Source organism: Rhamphochromis sp. 'chilingali' (assembly GCF_963969265.1).
Source record: "Rhamphochromis sp. 'chilingali' genome assembly, chromosome: 1".
Taxonomy (NCBI): domain Eukaryota; kingdom Metazoa; phylum Chordata; class Actinopteri; order Cichliformes; family Cichlidae; genus Rhamphochromis; species Rhamphochromis sp. 'chilingali'.
This window is the reverse complement of record NC_137929.1, coordinates 33,694,612-33,708,457: the sequence shown is the minus strand read 5'-3', so window position 1 is coordinate 33,708,457 and position 13,846 is coordinate 33,694,612.

The window sequence follows — 13,846 nt, the reverse complement described above, 5'->3', positions numbered from 1 at the left end:
ACTTATGTCACTGTGATCAAAAGCGTTCACCTGAGCTTCCTTGTTTTAGAGGACAGGATGGATATTTGCAACTGGCGCTTTCCATAAGGCTCCTTGACACGCTCATATCATCATAAACTGTGAGAAGAAACAAGATGTGGGATTGCAGTATTGGATAATACTTCTGGATACGAAATCCTAATAATAGTAGATGGTTTGAGAGTGTTTATGAGGCCAAGCCAAAACACTGAAAGAATATTTCATGATATTGGATGTATGAAATTATGAGAAAACAGTTCTACGGGCAACAAAACAAGACAAGAATCGCTATTTGATATGTTTAGTGATCATACAGTATCAGTGCAGATGAAAGGTCAGCACATATAAACAATTCAGGGGCCCACAGGCCAAACCTTTGGCTTCATTCAAAACTGATGTCATGTGAAAGGGCATGAACTGTGATTAGAGACTTCTAGTTGAAACATGTCTCTTAAGGCACAGCTGAAAGGGCAGCAGGGCTGTCATCTCTTCTGGTCAGTAGTGGAAGCTTCCAGAACAAATGGAAACTTTGAATCTACTGTTAAACCACACAGCCGTTAGGGATGCTGCCGGAATAAAATCTCCAAAGCACACACTCTACTACAAATTGGAAAACTGAAAGGTCCAAGGAGGTCTCCTAGTACAAAGACAAAAAGAAATAAAGCAGAAGCGAAAGGCAGATCAAGAAAAAAAACTATCTCAACAAAAAAGTAGAGATGCTGCTGAACAAATTTATAAAGTCATTCCAGACTCATTGCTTGGTGACCTTGTTACTGACATGTCTCTCTCTTCTGCAGAACACGCTCACACTCTCCCAAATATGAAGCATGACAAGCGGAACTGCACCAACTGCAGTTTTACTTTGCCGCATGCTGTCTAAACATTAGCAAAACTGACATGGTCACGATCATCGCTGTGCCCTCCCTAACTGACCTTCTTAGGAGATTCACATCAAATTACATTTATTATAGTTTGACCTCCATTTATTTCACCACTGTGCAGCTTCAACGGGAATTTCATTTTTGTCTGCCTATATTTGTAGCATTTACCTACATTCCATTTATCCATATAAAACTTATGGAAATTACATCAGAACTGTAGCTACACATTAAATGACATCCAGCCTTTGACTACTTTTCTGATTTTATTTTAAAACTTGTATATTTTGTGTATTTTTCTACGATATCCAGCAAAGTTTTGCCAGTTAGCCCATTTGACCACACACATTATGTTTTCCCCTCACTACTTATGAAGGTTTATGCAGTACTGTGCCAAAGTCACCCCTCATTTCTTTATATGTTGCTTCCTAGGAAGTAAACCTACTTGGAAATTTCAAAGTGGTCTTCAGCATTAGCACCGGCGACCATGGTTCAGGTGGAACCACATCGAGCTCATCTGTAACCGGAAGGTTGCCGGTTCGATACCCCAGCTCTCTCTGTCCTGGTCGTTGTGTCCTTGGGCAAGACACTTTACCCTACCACCTGCTGGTGTTGGCCAGAGGGGCCGATGGCGCGATATGGCAGCCCTGCCCCAGGGCAGCTGTGGCTACAACTGTGGTTTGCCTCCACCAGTGTGTGAATGTGAGAGTGAATGAATAGTAGAACTGTAAAGCGCTTTGGGTGCCTAGAAAAGCAGTATATAAATGCAATCCATTATTAGCTCTTCAGACTTTCAGACTGTATCCCTGGAAATTGGCTGCATTTTCAATCCTGATTATTTTCTTAAAATTGTATTTCTGCACCAGCAAGTTGATTCTTAAAGATAAATGGGCATATCTCGCTGTGATGTGTGATGTTTATTTAAAAAATAATAAGTAAACTTGATAAGTGGCAGACAAAAGAAGAAGGGGCAGGCCTAAAAACTATCTACAGCAAATGAATGTTCTTAAGAAAAAGGAAAAAAAAAATCCAACTATGAAAACAAAAACAGTACGGTCAGGTTTTGATCCACCATGCAATGCAATGATTGGAAAGACCTTGAGTATGACAGTGTTCGCAGATGCATTGCAGTAAAAGCATACCTGGATAGAAAAACACAGTGGACCACTATCAATCATGGATTGGCCCCTCTAGTTGCTGTACCTCAACATTACAAACAAAACAAGGCCAACATCCAAAGAGGAGCTTTGAATGTTCTTTATGCCTGGAGACTAAGTTAAAGAATAAAGGTGTACATACCAAATACTGACTTTCAAGCTGGTCAGAATTGTGTCTTTTAAACTAAATTCCAAGGAGTGTTTCTGCATGCATCAATATAAAATAGAAAGGAAAAATAAATGAATGAGAGGTGCTCAACACTTTTCCACAGTAGTCTGTATTTATTCTATAAATTTAGTTTTAAACAGGCATCCATATCCACATGTTGAACTCTTGCTACAACCAGTGTGTAACTGCACATCTAAGAAGCCATCAGATTTGACAAAATGTGCCATATTCTGCTCCCTGGGAGCGATAACCTTGTTTGTGTCATGTGTTTTCTATTGTAATTTCTAAATCCAGTCATAAACTGCTGGAGAAATCATTAAGTTATTATTACAGCTGCATAAATTTGTTTCCGTTAGTTTTTCCTTTTCGTTCTAATTATTTGAAGGCATTTTAATTTTCTCTGAAAAGTACTTTTGCCAAATTATATTGACTTTAAATGTGCTCTATAAATTAACTTGACCTCATAACAATAAAAAAATAAACAGCGAGGTTTTCCTTTTTAACAAATTTTTTCACAAATACTCGACAATCACGTAGGGAAAGGTCTCTCTTAGAACAGAGAGGGACACCAAATCAGTATCTTAATGGTCATAGCTTCAACAGATCCTGATGCACAATAGCCATAAGACATGTTTTGATTGAGGGAAACTTGTGCACTTTCTTGGCAGAAAACCTCTCACTCTACTGCTTGCGTTATCCTTATTGTAGTCTTTGCCTGCAGCAGAGGATAACAAGGTCTCCCCTTCTACAACCACAGTTAGCTGATGTATAAATAGCACCATAAGGGTATATGACGTTGGGATTTTCCTTCAAGTCATATAATGACTTGTTTACAGCCACTGTTGACCATTAAGTCAAGAAGAATGTTAGCAGGATGAATAAGCCTGCCTGTCCTCTCTTTTTTGGTATTATTCACACATATTCTTCCATAAAGGATTTCTTTCTTTAGTCAGTCTTATTTTTGGTTAACTGATAGATTAGGCATTTGTTCTTCATAAATCTTCACTGATGAAGGGCTTTATTTATCATATTCCTATTAGGCAAATGGGCTTGTCTCAGTGCCAATTATGGATATGCAGTACTGTATCTGATTCTAGGGAAAAAACAAGAAGAAACAATATGCAGCTCAATATTCTGATCATCACCTCATGAAGCCAGAAACCTAGTGTTTGCTGCATGATTTAAGTGTGAAAAACATCCTTAGAGACTCGCCTGTGTGGGACCAATCAGCAAACAATGAGCAATGTTTTGATGCTGACATGATTCTCCTTTCATAACTGCCAATACTTATCAACATCTGTTGAAGCTGGTTGTTACAGATATGAAACGAAGCGCGATCTGTTGCTGCGTAGCCTCTTTTAAACCTCGGCTGATTCAAAAACAGGTTCTGGCACAAAGCTGGGGGGAGAAAAAAAGAAAAAATGGTAACGTTTTTAGAACTGCCAAAATTATTTTTCAATTGGAAAGTCACTGAAAGCAAAGACTGGTTCATTAATGAGTTGGAATTGTCATGCACACGCCTAAAGGAACCAAAACATTTGGCTCTATTGGTGTGCCCACTTGAAAATATCAAAGATTAGTTTCACCCTGCTGCTATGGCACCGCGACAGTACACAAATCAGATGTCTATTGGGCTTTACATTTGATTCAGAGTTGCTGCTATAACTAAGAAATTGAAAGCACAATAACAACTGTGATGATATTGCAATGGCAGCCTGTTTGCCTCATCGTCCCTCGCTTTGTGCAGTCCCCTTTGAAAGTCTGGCAAAAGCTTGTGTGCAGCAACGAGTTTTTTTTTTTTGTCGCTGACCAGTACTGATGTGGAGCTGGGTGTATTAATGAGTACTAAGGGATAAATGCGCATCCTCAGGCTGGCTCGCATTCGTTTACCTACGCTGATAATAATTGGACGATAAACACAGTGAAAAGCAAATATTGGCTAGAGAGATGGTAAACAATAAGGCATGCAAGGAATGAATCACTAATATGACTACATCTGTAAACAGAGTGTGCGTGTTGCGTGGAGGGGTGGGGGGGGTTACATTTAACAAGGCCTTGTGGAATAGTTTTGCATTTTTGTTATTTTTCTTACTTTACCTTACTAAGAAACTGATGGACATTATGGACAATGCTGGGCATCCTCTGCACACGGCCATAAACAACCAGAAGAGTCTGTTCAGTGACAGGTTGCTTCTCCCCAAGACAAGAACTAACAGACTTAAAAACTCCTTTGTCCCACACGCCATCAGACTGTTTAACTCCTCTCTGGAGGGGAGAGGGAGGGGAAACAGGAGGACAAAGGAGGGGGGAACAACTAAGCTGTAGTGCCTCTGCACCTCACTGTACAATACCTTGTGCAATACTTTTTGTAAATAGTCAACAGTGCAATAGACTCAATACTTGAAATGTGCAATTTATTCCTATTTATTCTATTTATCCCCTTTGTATATTTTATTTATATTTGTCTCTGTATTTATGTGTGTGTGTGTGTGTGTGTGTGTGTGTGTGTGTGTGTGTGTGTGTGTGTGTGTGTGTGTGTATGTATGTGTATATATATATATATATATATATATATATATATATATATATATATATAACAATTCTGTAACTGTAACTTTGGTCGTTGCTGTGCTTTTTTTGGAAGTCGAATTTCCCAGAGGAACCCACCCGAGGGATTAATAAAGTTCTATCTTATCTTATCTTATCTCTTAATAATCACAACAATGTTTTTTTGTTTATGAACGCTAAACTGGGGGTCCAAAAGTATGACCACCAGTAAAGATCTCCTTTTCCATTTTCCCTGAATTTCATACAAGCGTTTTCACGACTGTATCAGCTTAACAATTTGACTGGAATTTTGAAGCTCTGAATTTCACATATCTTTGTGTTTGGCGTTCCTATTTTTTGCTTTAATGACAACGTGACCTTGAGCTGACTCCAAAAGTCCACGCTGCAAAACCCGATAACCCGCAGTATCTCTGATCAGTCTTCCGAAGAGCTCCTAGTGAGAAATGCTTTGCTTTCTCAGCCTTCAAATACCTCCACAAATGTTGAAGTCGAGGTTGAAGTGAAAGTGATTGTACAGGAAGAGGAAACTTGATGTTAGCGAGCACCTCCTGTTCTTCTTTGGCATTCATATAATTCTTGCAGTGCTTTGATGTGTGCTTGGGTTCATTGTCCTGCTGCAGTATCAATACTTCTGCAAAAAGATACGAACCAGAAAGTGCAGGGAATATCTCAAGTCAATATTAGGTGTCCAGGAAGGGAATTCAAACCCCAGACATGAATATTCACTGTCAGGATGAAGCACTGTGGTGCAGATTTTCTCTACTGCCAAACTCCTTACATAGTGTATACCCCTCTGTAGACTTCATCAATAAATAGGACATTTTTCCAGTCATGCACTTGTGAAATGCTGGCATGTCTGGTATATCAAACTTGTAGCGTTTGGCACTGTTTCTCTTTTTGAGATGTGGTTTGCAGGCTGACACGTGTCTTCTGAGACCAGTCAGCCTTTTTTTTTTTGACAGGACTTTCAATGACAGGAGTGTTTCACTTGTTATTTTGCAGATTTTATATCTGTGATGAAGTTGCTTTTTTAAATAAAAATCTGTACATGTGAGCAAAGCGTTATCTAGGATAGTACGGTAACTCGGCACGATAGCAGTTTAAATAAAACCTCGCGCTTTTGCACAAAGTCTTTTGGAAACCTTGAGTGTAAGCATGATTAGACACAGTTTTGCTTGGGATAACACTTTGACTCCTGACATTTTTACTTATCTTCGATGGCATGTTTCTCACTATCTCAGTGCTGCTTAGTCAGCGTGGCTCTGCTGGAAACTTGGGGCACAGCCATTTTTATAACAACTGAACAATACCTGCAGGTCGAATGAAATGAACAAGCTTCTGGGGAAGTAAAGGATATAATGCATGAGTTAACATGGTCAGTGTTTGCTGAATAAGTTTGTTGAACTACAAATAGCCCATAAACTTATAGAAAATAAGTCCTGTGTTTTTAGAACACTCAGGTTTTCAGCATATACATCCTCAGTGAGTTTGGGATTAAATAGCATCTACAATGTACAGAAGTTAGAAAGCAGAAAATTTAAAGCACACGTAATAGAGTGACTTAGTTACTGCTATATCTGTTATTTCTAAATATCATATATAATACATATGAAAAACAAAAAATATATCCAGTGTGTAACAGTTCTCTGGGTGAACGTGGATGTTGATGTCAGTGGTATGCGGAAAAATGTGTCTGAAGGCAAAACATGCCTACTACGACATGAGGAAACTGTGACTGACATTCACACTGGCTCATCAACACTGGACAACAGAAGACTAAAAAAACGTTGCTTGGTCTGATGAATCTTGTTATGTTCTCTTATAACTTAACTGGTAAGTAACGACGCCTTCTTTAGTCGTAGGAATTTACTTTAATAACCAGTCTAAGGAAAACAAGGCGCAGGCATATCAATGCGCGCATACACCACACTTTGTGTTCTACACTCAATAACAAAAAGTAGTGCCACAAACTATAAACTGATTTTACTAAATACATAACAGTTCCTCCCATCCAACCTTGATGAACACAATAGGTACCAAACAATCAAAATATTTCAGATAATGTTGTAAACCAATAATTTAACTTGAACTGAAATATGACACCTACTCAGTGATTTACAACATGTAGGTAGGTTGTTTCCTCTTAAACATTTGAACTGCTTTCCTACAGAATTAACGTGAAACCTATAAGTTCAGTCTCTGAGGTGCTCTGCGATTTCTCTCAGGGTACCGTCTGCCTATTTGGTCAGACTCCATAGTGCTCTGTGTGGTAAGTTCAGGTGTGTGAGCATCGGTAGCTTCACGTAAATCCTGAACCTCAGGTGGTGGAGCGAGGGCAAACTCTTCTGAATCTTGGTGTGTAGATGTGCTCTCAGGTGGCTGTGGAACCATGTGGCTTTCCGCATCTACAATCTGATCAACATGTCTACGCCAGACTAAGTTGGCTCCAACATCTACAGTATATGTCAGTGGTCCGGTCCGTGACAGGATCGTGCCAGGCTGCCATTTCTGACTTGGGTCTCTGTAGTCCCTGGCGAGAACTTTTTGTCCGGCATTGAAGAATCTAGTTTTGTTTCTTGTTGCTTCCACCATGGAAGACTGTTTGTCTGGGACATTCTTGCGAATGTCTGGTTTCAGCAAATCTAGACGTGATCTCAGATTTCGTCCCATGAAGAGCATTGCAGGTGTGTGTCCAGTTGTTGCATGGGTGGCGTTCCTGTAAGCCAGTAAGAAATTGTCTATTTTCTGTTGTAGCGGCTTCCCCTCTGTGCGACTGGCTTTCATTGACCGCTTGAAGGACTGAATGAACCGTTCGGCTTGTCCATTTTTTGCAGGATGATGGGGAGCTGAAGTGATATGTCGTATGCCGTTACTCCGAAGGAAACACTGGAACTCCTCTCCAGTAAACTGACGACCATTGTCACTTACGAGCTGTTGTGGCAGACCTGTGCGTGCAAACAGTGACCGAAGGCTATTGATCGTGCTGGCAGCTGTTGCTTGCTTTACGGGGAAGATTTCTGGCCATTTTGAGTGAGCATCAACCACAACTAGGAACATTTGGTCCATAAATGGGCCAGCATAGTCTATATGGATGCGTTGCCATGGAGCGGATGGCCACTCCCACGCGTGTACAGGTGCTGTTTGAGGTTGACGCAGCGTCTGCTGACAACCAGTGCAGGATTTTGCCATGTTCTCTATTTCACAGTCAAGGCCTGGCCACCAAACATAGCTTCTAGCAAGAGATTTCATCTTAACCACACCTAAATGTCCAATGTGCAGTGAGTCCAGTACCGTTGTACGTAGTTTGGGTGGCAGGATGACACGAGTTCCCCACATAACACATCCTTGGCAAACGGATAGTTGGTCTTTGCGGGTGGAGTACGCAGAGAACTGAGTGTCAGTGCAGGACGGCCAACCATTCACAGTAAAATCGTATACTTTGGACAAGATTGTGTCTCGGCTCGTTTCCCTTTTCACCTGAGCACTTGTGACAGGTAGGGGTTCCATTTGTGTAACGTGAAACACAGTAGCTGGATCAGTCAGTTCTTCAGTGGGTTGCATGTGTGGAAGACGTGAAAGTCCATCTGCATTTCCATGTAACTTTGTCCCTTTGAACTCAATGGTGTAGGTGTGTGCACCTAGGAACAAGGCCCATCGCTGCAAGCGTGCCGCAGCCATGGTTGGAATACCTTTCTGAGGGTTAAAGATGGACACCAGCGGTCGGTGGTCTGTGATCAGGGTGAAGTGTCGTCCATATAAATACTGATTAAACTTCTTCACGCCCCACACTAGACTGAGTGCTTCTCTGTCTATCTGCGCATAGTTGCGTTCGGCTGCATTTAGGGACCTTGAAGCAAAGGCAACTGGGCGTTCCGATCCATCAGGCATTTTGTGAGATAGCACAGCACCAATGCCATATGGTGAGGCATCACAGGCGAGGCGAAGTGGTAGATTGGAGTCAAAGTGTGTCAGAACCTCCTCTGATGTAATGAGCTGCTTAGCGCCATTAAATGCCTCTTCACAGTTTTTTGTCCATTTCCATTTGACATTTTGTTGCAGCAGAGAGTTCAGCGGGTGCAGAACTGTTGAAAGGTTTGGTAGAAACTTTTGGTAATAATTAATTAAGCCCAAGAAAGAGCGCAGCTGACTCACATTTTTAGGTTCTGGTGCCTTCAGGACTGCTTCAACTTTGTCCTTGGTTTTGTGGAGCCCATGTCTGTCGATCTTGTGTCCACAATACTCAATGGCATCCTTAAAGAACTCACATTTGTTTTTGTTTGCTCTCAGTCCATATTTTTCTAGCCTGGCCAGGACTGCTGTTAGGTTAGCCAGATGAGTCTCCTCATCAACACCAGTGACGATTATGTCATCCAGAAAACACTGTGTTCCTGGAATGTCTTGTAGGACCTGATCCATGGCACGTTGCCATACTGCTGGGGCACTGGCAATACCAAATACCAGTCTGTTGTACTGATATAGGCCTTTGTGAGTGTTTATTACCAGATATTTTCTGGATGTCTCTTCTACTTCCATCTGGAGGTAAGCCTGGGCAAGGTCAATTTTTGAAAAGTGTTTGCCACCTGCTACTGCTGTGAATATGTCTTCTATCCGTGGAAGTGGGTATTGATCTATGCGGAGAACTGGGTTCACTGAAACCTTAAAATCACCACAGATCCGCACACTGTCACTTGCTTTCTTGCTTACTGATACTATTGGTGTAGCCCAATCTGACCATTCCACCTTGGTGAGTATTCCTTGATCTTCCAAGCGTTGAAGCTCTGCTTCAACTTTAGGGCGTAGAGCATAAGGTACAGGGCGTGCCTTGTGGAATCTTGGTTTTGCATTGTCCTCTAGTATGATCTGTGCTTTAATATTTTTCAGGGTGCCGATTCCATCTTTGAACACCTGGGCATGGTTATTAAGGATCTGTTTCAGTCTTTCATCTACAGAATTTGCACTCAGGCCTCGTTTCAGTCTCATTGACTTTATTTCTTTCCAGTTGAGGCGGATGTGTTTCAACCAGTCACGCCCAAATAATGGCACACCTCCATTTTTCAGAACATAAAGTTCCAGGTTGCATTTCTTTTTCTCATATTCCACTTTCACTTTTAGTTTTCCCAGAGGAGTTATTCTTTCACCTGTGTACGTTTTCAGTTTCACCGAGGTGTGCTTCAGTTTCAGATTGGGGAATTTGCTTCTATAATCTTCATATGAAATCAGTGAGAGAGCAGACCCGGTGTCCAGTTCCATCTGTAACTCAATCCCTTGTATTTTAGGTGTGAGCCATATTGCATCGTTATCTTTCTCTTGCATTGTGTACAGTTCCAGGCATGCCAAATCCTCCTCAGAATCAGTTGGCTCTGACTCGTTTACTTCATGCAGCTTTCTGTCTCTTTTCCACATTTTGTTTTTCTTTTTATCATACTGCTTTGATTTACACATTTTCTGTACATGCCCCTTTTTGTTACATTGCAGGCATTCTTTCTCTTTAAACCAGCAATTAGCAGCGTCATGTGACTTCTTGCCGCATCTGAAGCACATCGGTAATTTGTTATTGCGCTGCGGATATATTTTGTTTACAGAACACGGCTCCGTGCCTTTTCCCTGAAGCTCTCCGGCATCTTTTGCTGCTGTCTCCATCGATATCGCTATCTCTAATGCACGGTGCAAAGTGAGGTTATCCTCTGTGAGAAGTCGTTTCTGTGTGCCTTCATTGTTCATGCCGCAGACGAAACGGTCTCTCAGCGCATCTGACAGCCCCTCCCCGAACTGACAGTGTTCCGACAGCCGCCGGAGTTCCGCGATGTACTCCGATGTGGACTCATTCTTTAGTTGATTTCGTTTATGAAATCGGAAACGTTCGGCTATAACCAGTGGCTTCGGTTGGAAATGTTTTTGGAGCACTTCTGTGATCTCCTTGAAACTTTTGTCAGCTGGTTTGATCGGTGTGATGAGGCTGCGCAACAAGTTGTATGTTTTCGCTCCCATCACACTCAGTAACACAGCAACTTTCCTCTCGTCCTCTACTTTATTAGCTCGACAATACTGTTCAACTCTCTCTACGTATGTTGTCCAATCCTCTGTGCCATTATCGAAAACGTCCATTTGTCCAACGCCTCCTGACATTTTTCGGTATTTTTATAAGCGTCCTTCACTTAAAATAATTGATGTTACTCACGTCCTCTCTTTAGCCAGGCAGGTGAGCTAGCATCCACACGGAGGGTTAGTTGTTTTGGCCCTAACCGTTTTTCGTGTCTTTTTGGCCACTTTCACAAGGATTTCCCCCTCTCTGTCGTCCAATGCACATCGGGGATCCGTTTTAATCCTCGTCGCCAGTCTGTTATGTTCTTTTATAACTTAACTGGTAAGTAACGACGCCTTCTTTAGTCGTAGGAATTTACTTTAATAACCAGTCTAAGGAAAACAAGGCGCAGGCATATCAATGCGCGCATACACCACACTTTGTGTTCTACACTCAATAACAGAAAGTAGTGCCACAAACTATAAACTGATTTTACTAAATACATAACAAATCTCGATTTCTGCTGCAACATTTAGATAGTAGGGTTTAGCTTAAACGACATGGATCCATGCTGGTATCAGTAATTTAGGTTGGTGTAATTGTGTGGGGGATATTTTCATAGCACACTTTGGGTCCCTTAGTACCCAAAGTTTCACCCAAGTGAGCATCATTTAAAGACCACAGCCTACCCGAGTATTGTTGATGACCGTGTCCATCCCTTTATAGCCGCAGTGATGGCTGCTTCCAGCAGGATAACACACCGTGGCTTAAAGCTCAAATCAACTCAAAGGGGTTTCTTTAACATGACAATGAGTTCACTGAAAGTTCACAAATGGCCTCCACAGTCACATTTATCGCAATCCAACAGAGCACCTTTGGGATGTGGTGCAACAGTAGAGTGACATTATGGATATGCAGCTGCTGTGTGATGCTGTCAAGTCAATATGAAGCAAAATGTTTTTATGAATTTGTAACAAAAACATTTTGAAGGCAAATGAGGGTCCAATATGGTGTGTGTATTTGTGTATATATATATTTTTTTTTTTTTCACTAAACTATGCTAAATTTGAAGATGTAATGTTTGTCATTGTGTTGCATGTTATATGTATTCAAGCAGACAGAAAGAGTGATGATTGACATTTGTTGACAATTCAGAAAACTCAAAAGTTGAATGTGTTTATCTTAAATAATGTGCTTCCTTGACAGTTTTTTTTTTTTATTTCTCTGCATAAACACTTGAGCTAGATGATAATAAGATGACTTCCATTTCCTATTATATATTTTTGTAAATTATGTCTATTGGGTAAACCTGTCTATTTGAATAACTCTGAGGTTTGCCTTTTAAAAAAGCCTCTACTGTATGACAGTTCTCATTAGTGACCATATGAACTTATATTAACCACATGTGGGAAGCAATTAGGGCCTTGTCATGACAAAAACAAGTCCTGAAAACCAGCTGGTTGCATTGATAAGCAAGAAATCAGGTAAAAAATTTCCAATTATAACTGCAGAATGCAGAAATATGTTTCCAAACTAATAATTAGTCCTTCATGAGTTTTTCTTCTGCTATAGGAGTAAGCATTCAATGTGGAGGAAACAAACTGTTTAAAGAGCCATGGTTGCATTCAGTAGTGTTTTTGTAGTTTTAGTTACAAGGACATTAAAACAGTATATAATTGGCAGGGTTATCTGTGGGTTTTGTCTCATTGTTGTCTGAAATGCCCAGAGAAGAAAATGGTTTTGGCACAGAGCTGTGATGCAGTGACGCGTGTCTTGGCAAATATATTAGTTGCACCTTTGCCTAATTTATTGTTTGTTTGCTTCACTTTTGTCCACTGAGGCTACTACCTAATTGGAAATAGAAACCTAATGAAAAACTGATGAGAAAGGCTCCAGCCCAAGACATGACAAAAACACTGAAGAACCAGGCTTTCTTCATGGCCGCAAGCAAATGTGCCACATTGGAAAAATTGTGATTAATTTGGTGATATTTCTTGGCCTTATTAACATTGAAAGAGGGGATAGATTAAAAAAATGTATTAACTTTGTTTTTCCAGAGTTACAACTGAGAAACAACTATTTTCTCATATCTTAAAAATCCCGACATCAGCATTTACCTACATTAGCATAAAGAGTATAAAGTAGAAAGATACATGTCTCTGTTCAAAGACAATCCAAAGTATGCAACCTCCCACTGAGCAAGCACTTGGCGACTATGGGAAGAAAAAACTCCCTTTAAAAGGAAGAAACCTCCAGCAGACTCAGGCTCAGCGAGAGGCAGCGATATGCCATGACCAGTTGGTGGTGACGGGAAAGGAGACAGGACAAAAAATAGACTGTGAAAGAGAGTCAGAGATAATAATAAGCTAGATTGTGTTACTTTCAAACACAGCTGATCACTCTTTGTGAGTGTAAGCTAAACTGACTGACTGTTGGTTTAACCTGCAAATATATACCCGTGGTATCAGTCTTCACATCATGCTAATTCCATGTTTCATCCCACTCCTTGAAATCTCATTTTTATCATAAAACCAAACTTGGACTACAAAACAACATCCCAGAGATGTGACGAATGACCAAACATCCATAGAAACATATTCTCGAAAACAGACCCGGACAACCGCCTCCCCCATTTTCCACACATACACAAACAGAGGTGGGACCAAGTCATTGTTTTGCAAGTCTCAAGTAAGTCTCAAGTCTTTATCCTCAAGTCTCAAGTCAAGTCTCAAGTAATGTCAGGCAAGTCAGAGTCGAGTCTCAAGTCACTGGTGTAAAAGTCCGAGTCAAGTCACAAGTCTGAAACTTTGAATTTCAAGTCCTTTCCAGTCTTTAAAAAAAAACAAAACGAAAAAGTAATGTTGCAGTTATATGCTAAATGTAAATATTAGACCATGTAATTTTAAAATCTGTGTTTTTCTCAACACATGACAAAATAGTGAACTTAGAAAATATACACAAATTGTGAAATTGCACCTCTTTAAAATGCAGCTCAATTAAACCTAGCTCCAAGAATAATTTTCACCGACAGTTC